Consider the following 20278-nt stretch of genomic DNA (forward strand, 5'->3'; position numbering starts at 1 on the left):
CAGCCCTCTCGCAGTGTCCGGAGCAAGTATGGTGGGTCTGACACACCGGTGTCAATGTGTTCTTTTTTCCATTTCCAGGAGTGTATGAAAGAGGGGTAGCTTGACAAGCCGGCCATAGCTGGGGATTGCTTGGAAAACGGACCCAAAATACAATTTGGTAACAGTCTTGGCTCACGCACCTACATATTAGGATTCAGTCATAAAGAAGGCAGCTGAGATTAGAATAAACACCACCAATTTTAACAGAGATCGTGGGTAAACACTTAGTAGGGCCTGGCGGCTTTGAACATCGAAAGGAAGCAAAGACGAATGCTTGATGATGCTTTTAGGGAGGCGGGAGCAGCAGTTTCAAACGTGGCCCCGCGTGGCGAACGATATATACAGGCTTGCGTACACGTGTGTGACGTCAGCAGTTTAGTGTTCGTGGCCAGCGATAAATAGTTATCAAAGCTTGACAGTGTAGTAGGGAAGTTTTTAGCAAAGACCGCGGATAAAAGCTACAGCGAGAGCCTTGTTTACAAGTCGATTTGCTTGCTTTAGTGCATTCAAGCTATAAAATGACGAAGTATATTTGGTGCGTGGCTACCATCATAGTGATCATTGAAGAGTGTCAGTTGTTCATAACACAAAGCACACTCACCACAAAAACCGTAATAAGCAGTTGGAATCTTACAAAAAAATAGCTGAGCTCAGCTGCATTCGACGTTGCTGCACTGTGGATGATGTGAAGGTTGTGGAAAGAGATGCAGATGTGAAAAGCCAAGTGCGTTCGAAGTGTACATAAGTGAAATAACTGTATTTATTTGTATTCTAAATAACCTGACTCAACCTTCATAAATTGATCGTTAGGTAATTATATCTGTACATGTTTCTGGAATAATATGGGTCAATCCATACCAAGTGGTCCAGCACGGGTTGCTTGACCATCTCAGAAAAAATTAATATTTACTGGGTAAATTCCCCAACGTTTAGTAGTCACAAAAATATTTTTTAAAAAATTGTTTATTATTTTGAAATGGCGGCCATATTTGTTCCAGGCCGCATGCGTTTTTTCGCATTTGCAAGCATCTAAATTTTTTACAATTATTCAGTAGTAGATTGTCCTATGCCTTTCAGATAACATGCATTTAGTTCAACACACTCTGGGCTACAAATCAACATCATTATCACTTAACTGAATGTATTCTTTAATATATTTTTGATAGTGCAAAGTTATCAGCCACAAATTAAAAAAATTCAATTTTTGAGCAGTGGTTTTCCAAAGAAAGATTAATTTCTCAGCTTTCATATTTTTCTGCTCTTACACTGTATAGTTTAGTTACTTTTTATAGAGTATCGATGGTGAGCAGCTTACACTTAAAAAATACACTATTTAAAGAAATGGATTTTTTAATTTTTCCGTTTTGTGGCCTGCAGTATCTTTGTTGGGTGACAGACAAAAATCTGAAAATTTCACAGTTAATAGACCTTTATGATATCAAGCTTCAGTATAAATTTTAACTTTGAGTTTCAACATCTGCGATATCTGGTAGGCTAATCAAATAAAGTATACCAGTTGCATATTGTAACACACCACATTACACTAGCTAATGATTATTTTTCGAAACAGTGCTGTGGTAATTCTTTCAGCAGGCTAACAATTGCATCTGCAAGGCTATAAAAGTCTGATTGTTGTCTTCCTCCTTACACCAACAATTGTCTTCTCACTCTTATTTAGCTAGAAGTTCTTGAAGTTGCAGGCGAAAAATGGTGTCTCAGTGTTCTGTTGTTGTTATTAATGAAGCATGTCATAAAAGTGTGTATGGAGTGTATCCTAAAGTTATTAGTTTAAAGTTTAATCGAAGATTACAGTGAAGAAGAAAAAGCGTTGTTTTACTTGTCAAATCAACATGCAAGTGCTATGAAATGAAATAGTTAAAAATATTTCATCACCTTTTTGGTCAGTCTTGCATGGACCCTTTTGAGAAACATAAGAAGCCTATAACAGAAGGTCTGCGAGAAATAACATTTGATCATTATTCTAAAAATAAAAGCCCTTTCGTCAATCTCATACCAGGAAAATCATTGTGTCCAATATGTTATTCTAAGATATTTGTAACTCAGAAAGAAAGGATAGTTGAAACCTCAGATAGAGAATTTTGTGACTTCGCAACAATTAAAAAAGTAGATACAGCTTGTGAAATCCTGGCTATATCGCCTGCTAGTAAAATTAGAAAACTAAGTCAAGATAAAAGACCAAGTGCCTTGAATACAAAAATTCAGAAAGTGGCAGCTACAGTCAAAAGAATTTGGAAGTTTCATTTCAAAATACAATTTGTACTAAAACAGATGGAAGTTCTGAAATTTCGCCAACCGAAGGTGATGATTTGATAGAAAAACTAAAAACTAAATGCAGTTCTTCAAACAAAGAGGATAAAATTAAGATTATCAGTTTACTGCCGAAATCTTGGAGTCGAGCAAAAGCTAGTGATGAATTTGAGTCAGAAGGTCTTGTTAAGTTAACAAGGCAATTAGTAAAAGAACAGCGAATTTTACTAGCATTACAAAATAAAAGTGCATATAATTTATTAGATGAAAATACAATCTATAAAGTTGTTAAGTATTACGATGCCGACAATAACAGCCGTTTGATGTCTGGCAAAAAAGACTGTATTTCTGAAAGAAAATGGTTCTAAGATTCAAAGACAAAAAGGTTAATGTTGTGTAATTTAAATGAACTATTCACTGAATTTAAAAAAGAAAATCATGACATTAAAATTGGAAGATCAAAGTTTTGCGAGTTGAGACCAAGATGGTGTATTGTTGCAGGGGCATCTGGCACCCATAATGTTTGTTTGTATCATCAGAACGTAAGGTTGATGATAGATGGGGCCAATCTTAGAGTTGACAATAAAGACCTTTTGGAAGTTATGGTATGCAATATTGACAGTTAAAATTGTATGATCAAGGGAAAATGTGAAGATTGTCCAGGCAAACAAGCCTTATTTGACAAGTTTGAAGAATCCGAAGAAGACGACTGGATGCCTGACAATATAAAATACAAGCAGTGGGCGACACAAGACAGAACTGAAATGGTGACAGTCATAAAATCACGAGAAGAGTTTTTTGAAGTGTTGGTGGCTAACCTTGAAAATCTAAAAATGCATCATTTTATTGCAAAAGCTCAAAGTAAATTTTTGAAAGACAAAAAGGCAAACCTTGGCAGCTGATGAATGCTTAGTTCTTGCTGACTTTTCGGAAAATTATTCCTTTGTTGTTAAAGATGAAGTACAAGGGCACCACTGGGTAAACAAACAGGCCACAGTTCATCCATATGTATTCTATTATAGAGATGAAGATAAACTAATGAGCCACAGCTTTTGTGTCATAAGTGACTACCTTGAACACAACACTTCAGCAGTGCACATTTTTCAACTAAAATTAACAAACTACGTTAAACAGCACCACCGTTCCATAAGAAAGCTGATTTACTTTTCGGGTGGGGAAGCAAATCAATTTAAAAACAAAAAAAATTATTAACATCTCCTTTCATAAAGAAGATTTTGGGTTTGATGTAGAATGGCACTTTTTCTTCATGCCATGGGAAGAATGCGTGTGATGGTGTTGGGAATACAACAGAGTGAGCTGTCATAAAAGCAATTCTGCAGCGGACCGATGACAATCATATCATAACACCTCACGAAATGTTTGAATTCTGTAAAAAACATATCAAAGGAAATACCTATGTTGTTGTACAATTTGAGGAAATACAAGTAGTCTATGACAGTGTCTTGAAGGAAAGGTATAACACTTGTCAGAAGATTAAAGGCACTCGATCTTTTCATTGTTTTGTACCCCATTCACACAACTTACTGAAATGTAACATCACATAAACTTCGCCTGATAGTGTACTTTATCGGTGTGGAAAACTTGTACAACTGGTTCTACGAAATAAAGACGCAGTGGCTTGTGTTTGCGATGAACAGTGGTGGGTTGGCGAAGGTGATAATATTGACTGTCAAAACCAAGATGTACATGTTGTATTTCATCATCCTCCAGGACCAAGAACGTCTTTTAAAAACATTGAGAAGAATCAAGTTTGGATGCCACTTAAAAAATGCACGAGGGAAGCTGTCTCCCATGGAATTTGCAACTGTGACTGGGCGAACTTATAATGTAACGCCCAAACAGAGTGAACAAATTTCTCAAATGTTCAATGAGCGATGTACTAAAAACGTATAACGAGAGAACAATATAATGTAATCAGTAGGCTTATTTTCAATAAAAAAAGTAAGTAATCATAGATATGATTAAATTATATACTGTAACTGATATATTTTATTCCATAAGCCTAGATGTCGCAGATGTTAAAAAACGTATTTTCGACTCGTGTTTGTGATTTTTTTCCACAACTTCCAATTGAATCTTAAGGTGAAATTTATACTGAAGTTTGATATCATAAAGGCCTATTAACTGTGAAATTTTCAGATTTTTATCTGGTCCTCCAACAAAGATATTGCAGGCCACAAAAGGAAGCTGTCTCCCATGTGAATGCCCGAATGCAGTAAACTATAAAAACGCATGTGCAGGGCAAGACAGGCAGGACAACACGCATACAAACACCACATAAAATACCTATATGAATATTATGTTTTGATAATGAGAATAAATTCTCGTAAAACGTCATATTAAGCATGGAAAAAAGATGTAACTAATGCGGTGTTTCATTACTTAAATCATGACTGGCACAGTTGCAGGCCTTCCAAAAAAACACTGAATATGGTGAATGAAATTAAGTAACGACACTTGTTAAATGAGTGTTGTTTATGTAAATATGAGGGGCCACTTTCTTCATGAGGGCAAATTAAAACAATTGCTCGCACATTTTCAAATAATTTTAGTTACTCTTTATGTCCTCTCACTATAGCTCACAAACCTAATTGTGGTGAACACGTTGAGGTTCTGCTCTCGCTATGTACAGTTTCACCCACTGTTGTTTCCATTTCCCTTTCTTTTCAAGCAGCACAGCCGACATTAATGTATGCTGTTGTTAATTGTTCGGCAACAATTATGTTTAAAAATTTTACAATCATGTAATAGCTCCAGGGAAGTAGTCTGGTCAAAGTAGTCTGACGAAATCTTTGACAAAACATATGTTTTGTCGCCCAGCAGTTAACACTACATTGCTGACGTCACACAAACATGTGCTCAGGCCCGTAATTATCGTTGGCCACGGTCCTGCGGTGGGTCGGAGCTGCTATGAGCTGCCCAACTCACCTTCGGCGCACTCGTCGTTTAGGCCGCACCTGATGTGAGAACCGTGCCGACCCTCAACCGTTCGTAGTTCTTTTACTCTTGATGACGATGGTGGAGACAGTCAGGGAAAGGTCGAGCATTTTATTCGAATTGACACGGCTTGAAAACAGAAGATTTTATTCAGACATGTCGGAGCGAAAGACTACGAAGAGACAAATCGGTTAACATACTTTGTTTCCACATTGGGCCATTTTCTGGGGTAACTGAGTAGTAAGAAAGTAAGCCTTTATTTTGAAAAAGAGCATCGTACCACACTTAGCCACTATTGTCTTGTATACAGTTCTTAAAGGGGTTAGATATTTCAAATACATCATCACAGTACATATTTTCTCTTATGAAACGTGTTTTAAATAATCTATTAGAGCACAGAAGGAATGGTTCAAATGGCTCTGAGCACTATGGGACTCAACTGCTGAGGTCATTAGTCCCCTAGAACTTAGAACTAGTTAAACCTAACTAACCTAAGGACATCACACACATCCATGCCCGAGGCAGGATTCGAACCTGCGACCGTAGCGGTCTCGCGGTTCCAGACTGCAGCGCCAGAACCGCGCGGCCACTTCGGCCGGCCACAGAAGGAATAAAGAGGTACATAAATACAATTCTAGAAGAAAAATTATTTCCATTAAAAGTGACATTCGCTCAGAAAGGGTTGAATGATTACGCTACTAGATTATTTGGGCGCCTACGTACCCAGTGATGCCTGGGAAAGAGCAGAGCTAAATTAGAATGGAAGCTCAAGTCAAATTTTCATCAGTGTAATTAATTGTATTCTAAATGAAACAAAAAATATATTTGGGAGCTTGGGCGCTCAGAAACTCAACAGTAGCGTCCTAACCCGAAGTAAGAGATCACTTGGAACCGTGTTGCATAATTAGCGCGAAATTATTAGACACAGCGAAATTTAAACAGGGGTTACTAAAGTAACATCTAAAATGATTCTCTCCACGCCATTACGTTCGGTCGTAGAAGTGAGTCCTTGGACGTGTAAGTCTCCCTATAGTGTCGTAAGAAACTAGACAAGAAAATCGAGGATGCTGGCATAACGAATGGCGCCATGTTTTGCTCTAGTGCGTCGCGATTAAGTATCAAAGGTAGGAGTGTTCGATATTAAGTTCGTTTTGACATCAGCGCAGGACCCAAGCTCAACTGGCCAAACATAGAGAGGAAATAGGTGACGGTCTGTCAGGAACCATCTCTCCGTCAGCCTTGAAGTAGTATACGACGTCGTGCTGAACATTAATGCCTTCGAATTTTTTATGTAAGAACTCTTGAAGTTTATTGAATAAAACAAACGTTATTAACATTCTACATCTTTATTCTTATTGTCTACATACACTATGTGATCAGAAGTATCCGGACACCCCCAAAAATACGTTTTTCATATTAGGTGCATTGTGCTGCCACCTACTGCCAGGTACTCCATATCAGCGACCTCAGTAGTCGGTAGACATCGTGAGAGCGCAGAATGGGGCGCTCCGCGGAACTCACGGACTTCGAACGTGGTCAGGTGATTGGGTGTCCCTTCTGTCATACGTCTGTACGCGAGATTTCTATACTCCTAAACCTCCCTAGGTCCACTGCTTCCGATGTGATAGTGAAGTGGAAACGTGAAGGGACACGTACAGCAGAAAAGCGTAAAGGCCGACCTCGTCTGTTAACTGACAAGAGACCGCGGACATTTGAAGAGGTCGTAATGTGTATTAGGCAGTCATCTATCCGGACCATCACACAGGAATTCTAAACTGCATCAGGATCGACTGCAAGTAGATACATCAGAAAACGTTTTGCATCACCCCGGTTCCCAGAACTCCTGAACATAGACGTTGACTGTGGATGTTTTATCGCAGACACAGTCGCTTCGACTGTTCAGAGATGCCACTAAACACGCCCAAAGATGTAAACAACCATGCATGAGAAGCGCCTATGAGACAGACGGGGTTCGACACCCGATCAGTTTCTGTCATTCCACCAAGGAGGTGGTACACGGCTCGTGTTGCCTTTAGTTCAACCATTCTTAGACGGTCAATACCGCGGTTTGATCGCGTCGGCATTGTTACTTTGTGGCAGGAAGGGCTCTCAACAAGGGAAGTGTCCAGGCGTCTCGGAGTGAACCAAAGCGATGTGTGGACATGGAGGAGATACAGAAAGACAGAAACTGTCGAAGAGATGCCTCGCTCAGGCTACTACTGCAGTGGATGACCGCTACCTACGGATTATGTCTCGGAGGAACCCTGACAGCAACGGCACCACGTTGTATAATGCTTCACGCGCAGCCACAGGACGTCGTGATAAGACTCAAACTGCGTGGAATAGGCTGCACGATGCGCCACTTCATTCCCGACGTCCATAGCGAGGTCCATCTTTGCAACCACGACACCATGCAGCGCGATACAGATGGGCCCAACAACATGCCGAATGGACCGCTCAGGATTGGCATCACAGTCTCTTCACCGATGAGTGTCGCGTATCCCTTCAACCAGACAATCGTCGGAGACGTGTTTGGAGGCAACCCGGTCAGGCTGAACGCCTTAGACATACTGTCCAGCGAGTGCAGCATGGTAGAGGTTCCCTGATGTTTTCGGGTGCCATTATGTGGGGCCGACGTACGCCGCTGGTGGTCATGGAAGGCGCCGTAACGGCTGTGTGATTCGTGAATGTCATCCTCCGATCGATAGTGCAACCAGATCGGCAGTATATTGGCGAGGCATTCGTCTTCGTGGACGACAATTCGCGCCCCGATCGTGCACATCTTGTAAATGACTTCCTTCAGGATAACGACATTGCTGGGCTAGAGTGGCCAGCATGTTCTTCAGACGTGAGACCCTATCGAACATGCCTGGGATAGATCTAAAAGGGCTGTTTATGGACGACGTGACCCACCAACAACACTGACGGGTTCTACGCCGAATCGCCGTTCAGGAGTGGGGACAATCTGGACCAACAGTGCCTTGATGAACTTGTGGACAGTATGCCACGAAGAACACAGGCATGAATAAATGCAAGAGGACGTGCTACTGGGTGTTAGAGGTACCGGTGTGTACAGCAATCTGGACCACCCCCTCTGAAGGTCTCGCTGTATGGTGGTACAACATGCAATGTGTGGTTTTCATGAGCAATAAAAAGGGCGGAAATGATGTTTATTTTGATCCCTATTACAATTTTCTGTACAAGTTACAGAACTGTCGGAACAGAGGTGATGCAAAACTATTTTTGATGTGTGTACTATGACAAGCGGGAGGTGAGAAAACTTGGATTTCATGACCGAGCGGCTCCCGACGTCTCGCGGTGTAAGAAGCGTAAACATTGGACGATTGAACAGTGGGAAAACGTGGTGTGGTGTGACGAATCACGGTGCACAATGTAGCGAGCCGATGGCAGGGTGTGGGATGGCGAATTCCCGGTGAACGTCATCTGCCAGCGTGTGTAGTGCCAACAGTAAAATTCGGAAGCAGTGGTGTCATGGAGTGGTCGTGTCTTTCATGGAGGGCGCTTGCAACCCTTGTTGTTTTGCGTGGCGCTATTACAGCACAGGCCTACATTGATGTTTTAAGCACCATCTTGCTTCCCAATGCTGAAGAGCAATTTGGGGATGGCGATTGCACGGCTAGTGGTGGAGTGGTTACACGGCAATAAAATCCGTGTAATGGTCTGGCCTGCACAGAGTCCCGACCTGAATCCTCACCTTTGGGATGTTTTGGAACGACGATTTCGTGCCAGGCCTCACTGACTGACATCGTTACCTCTGCTGAGTGCAGCACTCCGTGAAGAATGGGCTGCCATTCACCAAGAAACCGCCCAGCACCTGATTGAACGCAAGCCTGCGAGAGTAGAAACTGTCATCAAGACTAAGAGTGGGCCAACATCATATTGAATTCCAGCATTACCGATGGAGGGCACCACGAACTTGTCATTTTCAACCTGGTGTCCGAATACTTTTGATCACATAGTGTATTTGCAGCCCTCTGCCGGCAGAGGACTCAGAATTGTTGTGTGTAACATGGCGGTGTGTAACGTAACTATGTCGATGCGTGAGAAATAGCTTGCTGTAATCGAGTTTCGAATTCGAAAACTTCAGCACATGGAGCACTGCATCTGCAATAATCCGACGCCTTGATTTCATGCTCATCGATCACGTCCATACAGTCAGACTACGCCAGATCCGATTTTCATCTGTTTCTAAAACAAAGAACACCTTCGAGGATTTCACTTAGATTGTGATGAAGCGGTGCAAGCAGAGGTGAAGTTGTGTTTCCGCCAACACAGTCAGACCGTTCACAGCGACAGTATCGACAAAGTTGTCTCTTGTTGGGTGAAAAGGGTTCGTCGCCAAGGTGACTGCATTGCGAAATAAATATTTATACATGACAAACGATGTAGAAGGTTAATAAAGTTGGTTCCATCTAAAAATGTTTAAGAGTTTTCTCATTTAAAAAATGCGGAGGTATTACTTTTCAGCACGCCTGTGCAGGAAAGCTCCGGGAATTTCAATGCGGGTCGCCGGACGGTTACCTTCACCATTGGCCACCGAGCACAACTGAGTAGCTTACTTCTAGCGTGGACTGCAAAATATCCGAATATCGTGGTAGCATACTGATATCTACGTGAAACGACTTGACTGCTGTAGCGTATTTTGTTTGGGGGTCACGAATAATATTCGGAGGGCAACGTTAAGTAACGGAATATCATTACTTTCATATAACTTACGCGATGAAAGCAGCAAACGGCAGGAAAGATAAAAGACAAAATAAGGAAGTACATCTTTAGCCGTTGTTAAAGCACGTAGATGTAATGTTGGGACTATTCTTTATGTACTTAAACGAAGCATAGTTGCTACTTTGAACAGATTTTAATCAGTTGCTTCTCCTAATTTACCTCATTTTCTTGCTTATTCTTACGTGTGTTAAGTGAAAATTTTCATTCGCCTCAGACCATCATGAACGACTTGTTTCATAAAGTCCTACCGGTTTCCGTAATTAAGGACCTCTTTCACTGTTAGGATTCAAGCACCCATTACAAGCTATTTAATTAGAGACGTTGATTAGTAAAACTCTGAGAGGTGTAAATAAATACATCCATAAATGCAATGACGTATGACTGCAATCCGTTGCTCACCTCGACACCACTACACACGAGCGATTTGCAAAGCAATTTCAACTAACATTACAAACGCCACTGTGTCGAGTTGTTATGCTACCGAAAGAACTGCAGTGGTGGGTGACCTCAGCACCCCCCACGAATATATACAGAAAATTAAATTTTAAAAAATTTGTGAACTCAATCCGGGTTCGAAACATAGATTTTTCGTCAATCTCGTCAATACTGTGCTTACACAGAGCAGTATAATGGTTACCGAATATAAAAGTCTGTAGGTTGGAATGTCGCTGGCCGTCGTATGCGCGGTTGGCCAGCTACGTACAATAATTTCTTTGCGCAATTTTTACCATTTCCTTTTCGACGCTGCCGTAGATTTTGCATTCGCTCGGCATTGGACTTTCTAGGCTTTTTGGGTTCCTTTCGACGTGCGCTTTCTTTTGACACGCGTTTTCTATAATCCAGAGCATATTTACGAATCATATTGACGACATACTTCTTTATTCCTTAATTTCCAATTTAATACCGATTTTCCAAATTTTTCTGGCGACTATTTGTTCTTACTTTGGGTTCTAGTAGTGCTCCGCAAGCTCCTCACACGGACACCCGAATCAGTGTCCTAGCTACACTCTCTTTCACGCTACACGAATTTATTACTCTCTGACTGATAACAAATAGTGCGCGACAAAAAGTGACCATTGTTTACGCGTTTGATTATATGAAATGACAAGAGACTTGAGTGTAACTATATGATAAATTTGTCCTCAACAATTAAATTAGGAATTTCCACATGATATTACGTTAGGTCAGTCTGTTTGGAACGTTGAAAACTTAAATAATGCTTGTAATCGTTTCATAAACAACTCAATATTACCAAACGGAGCCCAGTATATCGTAACTATTACTATGAACTTTCCATCAATTGTACTTTCGTAGCGCAAGCTTCAAAATGCTGATCATTCAAAATCAGAGGGCGTCAGTCTTTTTCTAATATATATTTGTATTACTTTTTAATATAAAAGGCAGCCCTAGCCACGACACATTTCTCTCTGAATAACTACACATTCTAACGGAAAGTTCTTACTCAACGTGGGGAAAGCGAAACGAAACGAGACTATACAACCAGTATTTAACATCTACACAAACGAGTTGCAACCACGCAGTTATATTGCCACACATCGCATGCGATTATCAGTGTCTAAGAGAAATTCAAGCCATCAGCTATCGATCACAGAGATCTGTAGACAGATCGCACGACCTGACGACAGATTGCTGCGATCCGACGCTCTTGTCTGGGACCCCTAAGGAAACTAGAAATGTGACGTTCATATGGTGGGCGACTGAATGGCCCGTTGTTTTACTGAAGCACCACCTTGCTTGATGTACCGAAATTAAATATTCCGGCATCAAGTTAAATTAACTGAAAGCACGTACTTGTACAACCTACCACTGCAACGTTAATAATTATGGAACAAGTGTGAGAACTTACCTTTTCACAATTGCAGTCGTGACAGATCTGTGAGCGATATAATTCCATTACGTGAAGTAGTAACTGTAGTAGCACGGAAAGAAAACTATCCAGTATTTCGTTAATTGGAAGTATTAAAAAAAAACTGTACTTTCGCAGTGTAACACGGTTTCACGAGTGGCGGTTAGAATCGCCTTTAGTCACAGCTGAGGGCATATTAGTACACACAAGCTTGCTATCCTTTCGTTATGTGGAAATAGAAAACATATGTGGCAAAGTCTGAAGAAACACAAGAAACAAACCCAAAATCTTCGACCCTTTCTTAATCATCATGCAAACCAATAATAAATAGTTACTAATTAGATAACCTCTGGCCATAGATGATGTACAACAGTAGTGCCAACTGAACTTTCACATTTTGTAAATAGTATATTTGAAAATACCCATTCACTGTAAAAACATTACAGACAAACTGACGTGAAATAATTACTCTTACAAGAACTCTTCCCTTATATGTGAACTCATGAGCTACCAAAAAGTAAAATTTTCCCTGCTGTGCTAAATGAAAAACTGCATTTCCACTGAGCTGCTCCCTATTTTCTTCTCTGCAGTAGTTACTGTGAAGATAAAATTCGCATCATGTATACAAAAACAGTGAAACATATCAAGTAAACTAGCACTACCAAGGTCCCCGTATCCTACGTTTTTTTTTCCTTACAATATGCGGAAGATTCCAAAATATATGACAATAGACACTGGCTACTCATGTTCGTATGGGGTTCCCATTGTTATGTTGCTGCCTCCTCGCCATCTCGGCTAGAAATATTGGTGTTAGGGGAAAATACATTACAGTGTAATAATGGCTTCAAAACTACACTACAGGTATCTCTTACACTTATCACCATTATTTTTTAACCCACTACGCCTCTAACACTTGGAACAGCAACATATAAGGAAAAAAAGTCTGTTGAATGTGTAAAGGCGGGGAAATAGATATTTAAATATTTATTCAGATGGCATTTAAATGGCACGATTTAGAAATTAATTCATCCATTCATTTAAGATGAAGCAATGGGAGTCCAGATTTCAATCAGTTGCTTCTCCTAATTTACCTCATTTTCTTACTTATTCTTAGGCGTGTTAAGTGAAAATTTAGTCCATCTCAGACCAGCATGAATGATAGGGAACGAAAACTTTGGGAAAGCAAGACAGCCGCACTTGCTAGCTGAAACTTTTGTACAGTCCTATGAAGAATGCTTGAATGATATGATTGGCAGAGTTGTGCTAATGAAATGCAGTGATTGCCTCAATCTGACGAACTATCTTTGATATGTATCAAGGTTTCATAAATCATCCTTTTCGTCAGAATAACAGAGAATCCGATCACCACCACATGAGCAAGAATATTCCCTCCTCTTCTGCAGATACACAGTATTTTAGAAGGGGGAGAGGGAGTTGCAGACTAACATTAGTGGTTTTTCACTTAAGCATTGATGGCAAACTATACTTTGCTCAATCCCTCTTTTAGTCATTTAACCGACAGATCGTTAAATTTCCACATATTTTCTGGTGAACTCAAGCACAGAAAATCACATGGCTATTTGTCGCTTTGTGATGATATACCGTGAACACGACTCTGGTGTTCAGAACTGAAGCACACAAGAAATTAGAGCATATTTTTACGAATATGACATAATCAATGTCAAAAAGTTACCTCTACATGCAGTGTGGCATAGTTTCCACGAGATAGAAACTATTGGCAGTATATCCCATCTCAGAAAATGAGATGAACAAGCTGTGTGTCATTAAGGAGACGATGAATGTGTGGAAGTCTTCCACACGGTCCTCTCTCAGGGAATCAGTTGTCGCCGGCCGGAGTGGCCGAGCGGTTCTAGGCACTACAGTCTGGAACCACGCGACTGCTACGGTCTCAGGTTCGAATCCTGCCTTGGGCATGGATGTGTGTGATGTCCTTAGGTTAGTTAGGTTTAAGTAGTTCTAAGTTCTAGGGGACTGATGACCTCAGCAGTTGAGTCCCATAGTGCTCAGAGCCAAATGAGCCAATCAGTTGTCCTCTGCCGGTTCCGCATTGGCCATACATAGCTAATGCATGGTTACCTACTCCGTCGCGAGGAGCCACCTCAGAGTTGCTGTGGCTCCCAAATGACAGTCATCCACCTCTTGCTGAACTGCCCACTTTTAGCTGCTCTTCAGCGGACTTTCAACTTTCCCAGCTCCGTACCTTCGGTGTTAGGTGACGATGCCTCAGCAGCAGCTTTAGTTTTACGTTTTATCTGTAAGAGTGGGTTTTATACTTCTATGCAGGTTTTAGCGCATGTCCTTTGCCCCTGTGTCCTCCACCCTAGTGCTTTTAGGCTGGAAGTTTTGATGTGTTGCAGAGTGGCTGGCTTTTCCTTTTTATTCTCGTGGTTGGCTAGCCACTGTAATCTGATTTCTTGTTTTACTCTCTTCTGTTTGTAGAGTCTCTGTTATTTTCTTGTCCTCATTTGTTCCTTTTAGTGTTTGTTGCCTTTCCTTCCTTCTTGTGGTTTTTCCATTCTTTCTGTTTCGTGTTATATGTCTCGTCCATTTTATTCTCACACTTGTGGCATTGTTTTATTAGGAACAAGGGACCGATGACCTTGTAGTTTGGTCCCTTCCCCCCCCCCCCCCCCCCCCCCTCCCTCTTTTAAACCAACCAACCAACCAAAATGAGATGCGTGTGGGTCTACAAATGTCTTTGGTGGTGCTTTGTAGACCTAAGTTAGTCTCCCAATGAATCCCAGAAATGATCTGAGCAATTTGGATCCAGAGATCTTGCTTGTCTGTCGATACCATGGACATTTCAGTAGTCTTGACCAATTGCACCTCTGGAAATTTGTTCCATGGTGTCAGTAACTCATCTCTGTAGATCTAGACATTGAGGGTTTTCCAACTTCCAATGAGCATGTGAAGCTCTATATGAGGACCCCTCATGATACCTTCGCACATTAAGACCCCTCCATCACACTGGTCCATTTCTGTGACATCCCTATGATTGTATATATCAGTTTCCACCTTGATGAGCATGCATCAAGAATCAGTAGCAAATAATTGTGTGATTGATTCATCTCTCAATAAGACTCCTCCTCCATTCATGTACATAGAGTGAGGTGATGCACTTGGGAACAATTGTGTTCAGAACCCCACCTAGTTATCCAGATTTAGGTTATCTGTGGTTCTCCTAAATCACCTACTGCAAATATTGGAATGGTGTCTTTGTGGAGGACATAGTCCACCCTTGCCCATTTTGAGCTTGTGTTACATATCTAGTGACCATCATTGATGGGACATTCTACCATAAACTTCGTTCCTCTTCATTATTACGTGGTCTAATCCACAATCAATTGGCATATCTATGCATTGCTGTGAGCAGTACATACATTGTGAGGTGTCTGTGATGCAGACGTAATGCTTTGAGCCACCATTGTGAAGATTTGGTGAAATGAAACTCTTGGGACAACTGCAAGCTCTGTATGCTAACTGAATTTTGCGCTGCAGTTTTAGCTATATATTTGTAATGATTACTCCTGTTTGAACTTGGAAGGAGGGTAGAAGGTTAGGGCTCAACATCCTCTTTTTTCCTATTACAAATTTAAAACAATGTAACTACTCCATAAATTGACCAATATCTGGCTTTAGCTGCACTACAAAATACAATGAAATCTTCATTGCTTGCAGATGTTTTCCATAGCAGTGCACAGATCCCTCAAGAATGGAAGGTAAGGAAGATTAGGATTGTGTGTCCCGTGAATGATGGAGTAGCCACAAACGGAACACAAATGAGAACTGGGGAGGGATGGAGAGTGATATTGGCTGCATCCTTTTCCAAAGATCTAACCCAGCGATTGCCTAACAGGATTGGGAGAAACAACAGAAAACCAAAAACTGAATTGCGAGATTGCTTGAACCCTGGTCCCCTCGAATGATTGTCCAGCATCTCACCGTTGCTGTGCATCACTCAATTTATCTGAACTTGTACTGTCCTACAGCAAAAATGTACTTTGTCTCTGACCTGACATCAAAACTTAGAACTGTAATTTTGTGACACATTAATTTTTGATAAGATGGTGTTCTGTGTTTGACCATCTTCTAGATGCCAGAATATTCTACATTGTGCAATAGGGATGAAATGAGGTCTTTCTAGCATTATATTCTACACTTCATCGTGGGCAGCTGTTCACATCCAAAGTGTAAACATTACAGAACTGGAAGTGTCTCATTCAATTACCCTCTTTTATCATGTCTTGACTGCAATTATAATAATTAATAGTGCCTTATGTGTAAGGTGGGCTAAGTGTAATGAGAAAATGGTTAAGTCAGCAGTGTGCAATAGCACTGCAAATGCTAGTGTTGAAGCTCCTATATAGGAAACAAAACTTTCATTTTTGGGGTCAGTAATTTACTGTAATTGCACACCTGTTCTTATCCCATTTGGGCAGAAATATGTTTCAAAGTATTGGCCAAGGGAAATGGTAAAATGCCTCAGACACTGTACAGATATTTGGGAGAAATATGGTTCAGATCCATGTCTATCCATTATGAGTAAAGCTCTCCTTGAATGACTTCATGCTGGATTAGTTTCTTGAAGAATGCTATGATAAGGCCCATCACTTCCTTATCAGACTGAGGTAAAGGTCTGCCTCTAATGACTTCATCTCAAATCTTCTTCATTTAATATATTCTAATAAGGACCCACTTCATCTCAAATCTTCTTCATTTAATATATTCTAATAAGGATCCACATGGCAGCTATTTTGAGAATGAAGGTGTTTGTCATAGAGGTTAGACTCAGAGTTAAGATTTATTTCTTCTGAATCCATAAAATTTTGTGCTGGTTAAAGATCATCATGGACCCTAAGAGGCAATTATGTTCATGGCCCAAACCAAAGAAGGCATGCTTAAAAAAGAAAAATAGTCTTCTAGTTTAAACAGTATGTGCAGTACCATTCAGAAAGAAAACAGTCTAGACTGCTTGGTCTGTTGCATAAATGTGAAGGAACAACCCAGTTCTTGGCTTTTGCAGGGTGTCACTATCTCACAAATTTTTTCAAGGCAGTATATTTCTTGGTGGTGGTGGTGGTGGTGGTGGTGGTGGTGGTGGTGGTGGTATCATAATCATCATCTGCTCTAATGAAACTTCCACAGGCTGTGCCATAGGATGTATATATTATGTATCCAGCAACACTGCGTGCATAATCTCCTTGGATGGCAGTTAGTAGAGTTTGGGATGAGTTTCAGAAAAAAGTTGGTATAATGATTCCTTCCAACAACATCAGAATGAAATATACGTCTATATAGACACTATGCAATCCACTATACGGCGCATGGTTGAGGGTACCCTGTGCCACTACTAACCATTTCCTTTCCTGCTCTACTCACAAATAGAGAGGGGAAAACAATGGTCCATATGCCTCTGTATGAGCACTAATTTCTCAAATCTTGCCTTTGTGGTCCTTATGCACAATGTATGCTGGCAGCAGTAGAATAATACAGCAGTCAGCTTCAAATGCCAGTTCTCTAATTTTTCTCAGAAGTGTTTCTTGAAAAGAATATCATCTATACTCCAGGGATTCCCATTTGAGTTCCCAAAGCATATCTGTAACAGTTACTATGTTGTTTGAACCTCCTTGTAACAAATCTAGTAGCCCATCTCTGAATTGCTTTGATGTCTTCCTTCAGTCCGACCTGGTACACTTGAGCAGTACTCAAGAATAGGTTGCACTAATGTGCTATATGCAGTCTCCTTGACAGGTGACCCATTCTTTCCTAAAATCTACCAGTAACCCTAAGTTGACCATTCACTTTCGCTACCACAGTTTTCACTTGCTAATTCAATTTCATATCGCTTTGCAACGTTACACCCAGATATTTAAACAACTTAACTGTGTCAATCAGGACACCAATAAAACTGTAACTAAACAATACCGGTTTGTTCTTTCTACTCATCCACATTAATGTACATTTCTGTGCATTTAGAGCTAGTTGCCATTCATCACACCAAATAGAAATTTTGTCTCAGTCTGGAACTATTCTTAAAAATAAATAGCTATTTTCAGAGCTTTCTGTATGCTTACGTAACTTTTTGTGAGTGAGTGATGGTTTGATCAACAATTTGCTGTATAACTAAAAGAAATTTATAAGATGACTGTACAAAGCTTTAATTCTCCTACAACTGTGCAAATTTTGCAACTTGCTGTTTCTTTTGATTTAAAAATGATGGAAGTATCCTCTGTATTGCATTATGCATAAACACTTCATGTGTTCTCCCTTTATGACACTTTCATCAGACCACACTTCAGGTTTGGCACCCTTCCCATCAGTAGATCTTCACTCTGCTGTAGAACTCTTGCTGCACTCATCAGTAGAACTAAGTAACTTTGAGGAACACTTGATGTCAGGCTACACATCCAAATATTTTGGTTCCACCCCTATGGGTCCTACGACTTTTCTAATGGCTTATTTCTGTTTCTGCCTCTGGCAGTAACTTGTTAATATGAAAACAAATCAAGTTGCAACATGATTCAGAGTTCACATTAAACTAGAAGTCCCTCATAACTGATTAAGTCAGGCACAAAACAATGATGTCCAATAGGGCTGAGCACAGTAAAACACTGTTGTGTTCAAACTAATCTTAGGTTATTTATGGCACAATTTTTTTTTTTTGTAGGCATGCTATTGAGAATTTGGCAGTGTTTAATGCAGTAATTCAATGGACTCGTTTATGTGCCAAACTTTTATGTTGTGGTATCAAAGAGTTTGAGGCCCTTATTGTGCACTGTCACAAGTGACAATTTTGTGTGGCAAGAAGAGGGACATCTCAAGGTATTGACAGTCTGATAATACAGAACATGTGTTAGCTTACTTGTGGCCACTTTCCAATGATACTGACATTAAGCAGTGAATGTTATCCTCTGTGGTCTTCACCAATGACTATCACGATTTATTTACACAGTAGCTTATCATCGTACATTCACCAAACATTGGCAGCCCATACAGCTCAGAGGTTTCTGACCACAACAATGATGACAATGACAACAACAACAACAACAACAATGTATTCATGCATGAAAATAAAATGAGAATGGTATTTTTACTTCTGATATTGTTGGAAGTTGAATGCACTTACATCACTGCATATCTGCAAATTAAAACAATATACCTCCTGTATCCATATGTCTCCCCTTAACCATTAATGGTAAGTAATGATGGTATTAAAACAGTGTACTTCCCGTATATTCTTCATTTATTCTTTTTTCAAAGATTGCTGATGTTGATGTTAGTGACACAGAGCAAAAGAACACTTGAAATACTTCTGAACAGTGTGCTGAAATCTACAGAAAACTAATGTTTTGTGCCTTGTGTTGTTATCTGTTACATAGGTTGCCATCTAAAACAGTTGCATGTTTTCAGGTCTCTGGGGAAGATCAGATGGAGGTGGGCCATGCAGTCTGTTCTGCTTAAGTGGCCCGATGCTGTCATCCTCAGAAGGAAAGAAAGATAGAATTTTCTCTACATTCCAGACAGAGCAATGATGACTGCAATCATGAATACCAAAAAGCAGTACTCTATCTTTCAGTCAAGAGTTATCTAGAACTGGAGCAAGTTAGTTGTTTCACTTACGTAAAACATAAATCTAGAGTAATATTAGAGGAAATAATTTACAAATTATTCCATTCTTTGAGTTATCTAGCCATACCAGTGATGTAATTTAGAAAGTCTCTCCTTTTGCATGTACTCTCGGTTTTTATAAATTTCAGCAGCATTTATCAGATTTAATATTCATTTTGAGACATAAGAAATTCTCCATTCTCATTGTAGACAAACGTGGTTTTTAAATTTTTGTGTAAGAGTTCTTCACGTTCAAAACAGCAGTGCACAATCTGATTAGAGAGCCAACTGTTGAGTTTTTCCAGCATAATGTGAATGACTACGAAATATGTGCGATATTGATCATGACACTAGGACAAAATTAATAGAAGAAATGGAAAACTTTTAATATTATTTCCATGCATTAAGCAATAATGGCTCATAACAAGTATTTAGCCACATTTGAGAACTGAAGTATTGCATTGGCCTTTCCTGGTAACACTCCCCCCCCCCCTCCCCCGCCTGCCACTCTCTCTCTATGGGGCCCTCTCTTCTCCTGGCAACTGTTCCCCCATTCCAGCATCTCTCCTGGTATCTCCCCGCACCCCCATGGGACCTCCTCATGACTGCCCCTCCCAATCCCAGCCCTGGTAGCTGCCACACACCCCACACTGGGGTCTGTCCTGATAGTGTCCCTACCCCAACACTCCCTGTAACAGCCCCCCTCCCCCACATCCCTTCTTGTGACCTCTTCTGGTAACCCCTTCCCTCTACTCTTTCAGGGGCCTCTCC

The 20278-nt window shown here is 40.5% G+C and overlaps 1 protein-coding gene across 1 annotated transcript in view; it reads left to right on the top strand.

Annotated features, from left to right (window-relative positions):
• LOC124556430 (nipped-B-like protein) overlaps nucleotides 1-20278 on the top strand; it is a 395074-nt gene that overhangs the window by 249921 nt on the left and 124875 nt on the right. The window contains exon 3 of the mRNA XM_047130386.1: nucleotides 19310-19501. The gene's annotated coding sequence lies outside the window, so the exon portion shown is untranslated. The remainder of the gene's footprint in view (nucleotides 1-19309; nucleotides 19502-20278) is intronic.

This window comes from Schistocerca americana, chromosome X, assembly GCF_021461395.2.
Source record: "Schistocerca americana isolate TAMUIC-IGC-003095 chromosome X, iqSchAmer2.1, whole genome shotgun sequence".
Taxonomy (NCBI): domain Eukaryota; kingdom Metazoa; phylum Arthropoda; class Insecta; order Orthoptera; family Acrididae; genus Schistocerca; species Schistocerca americana.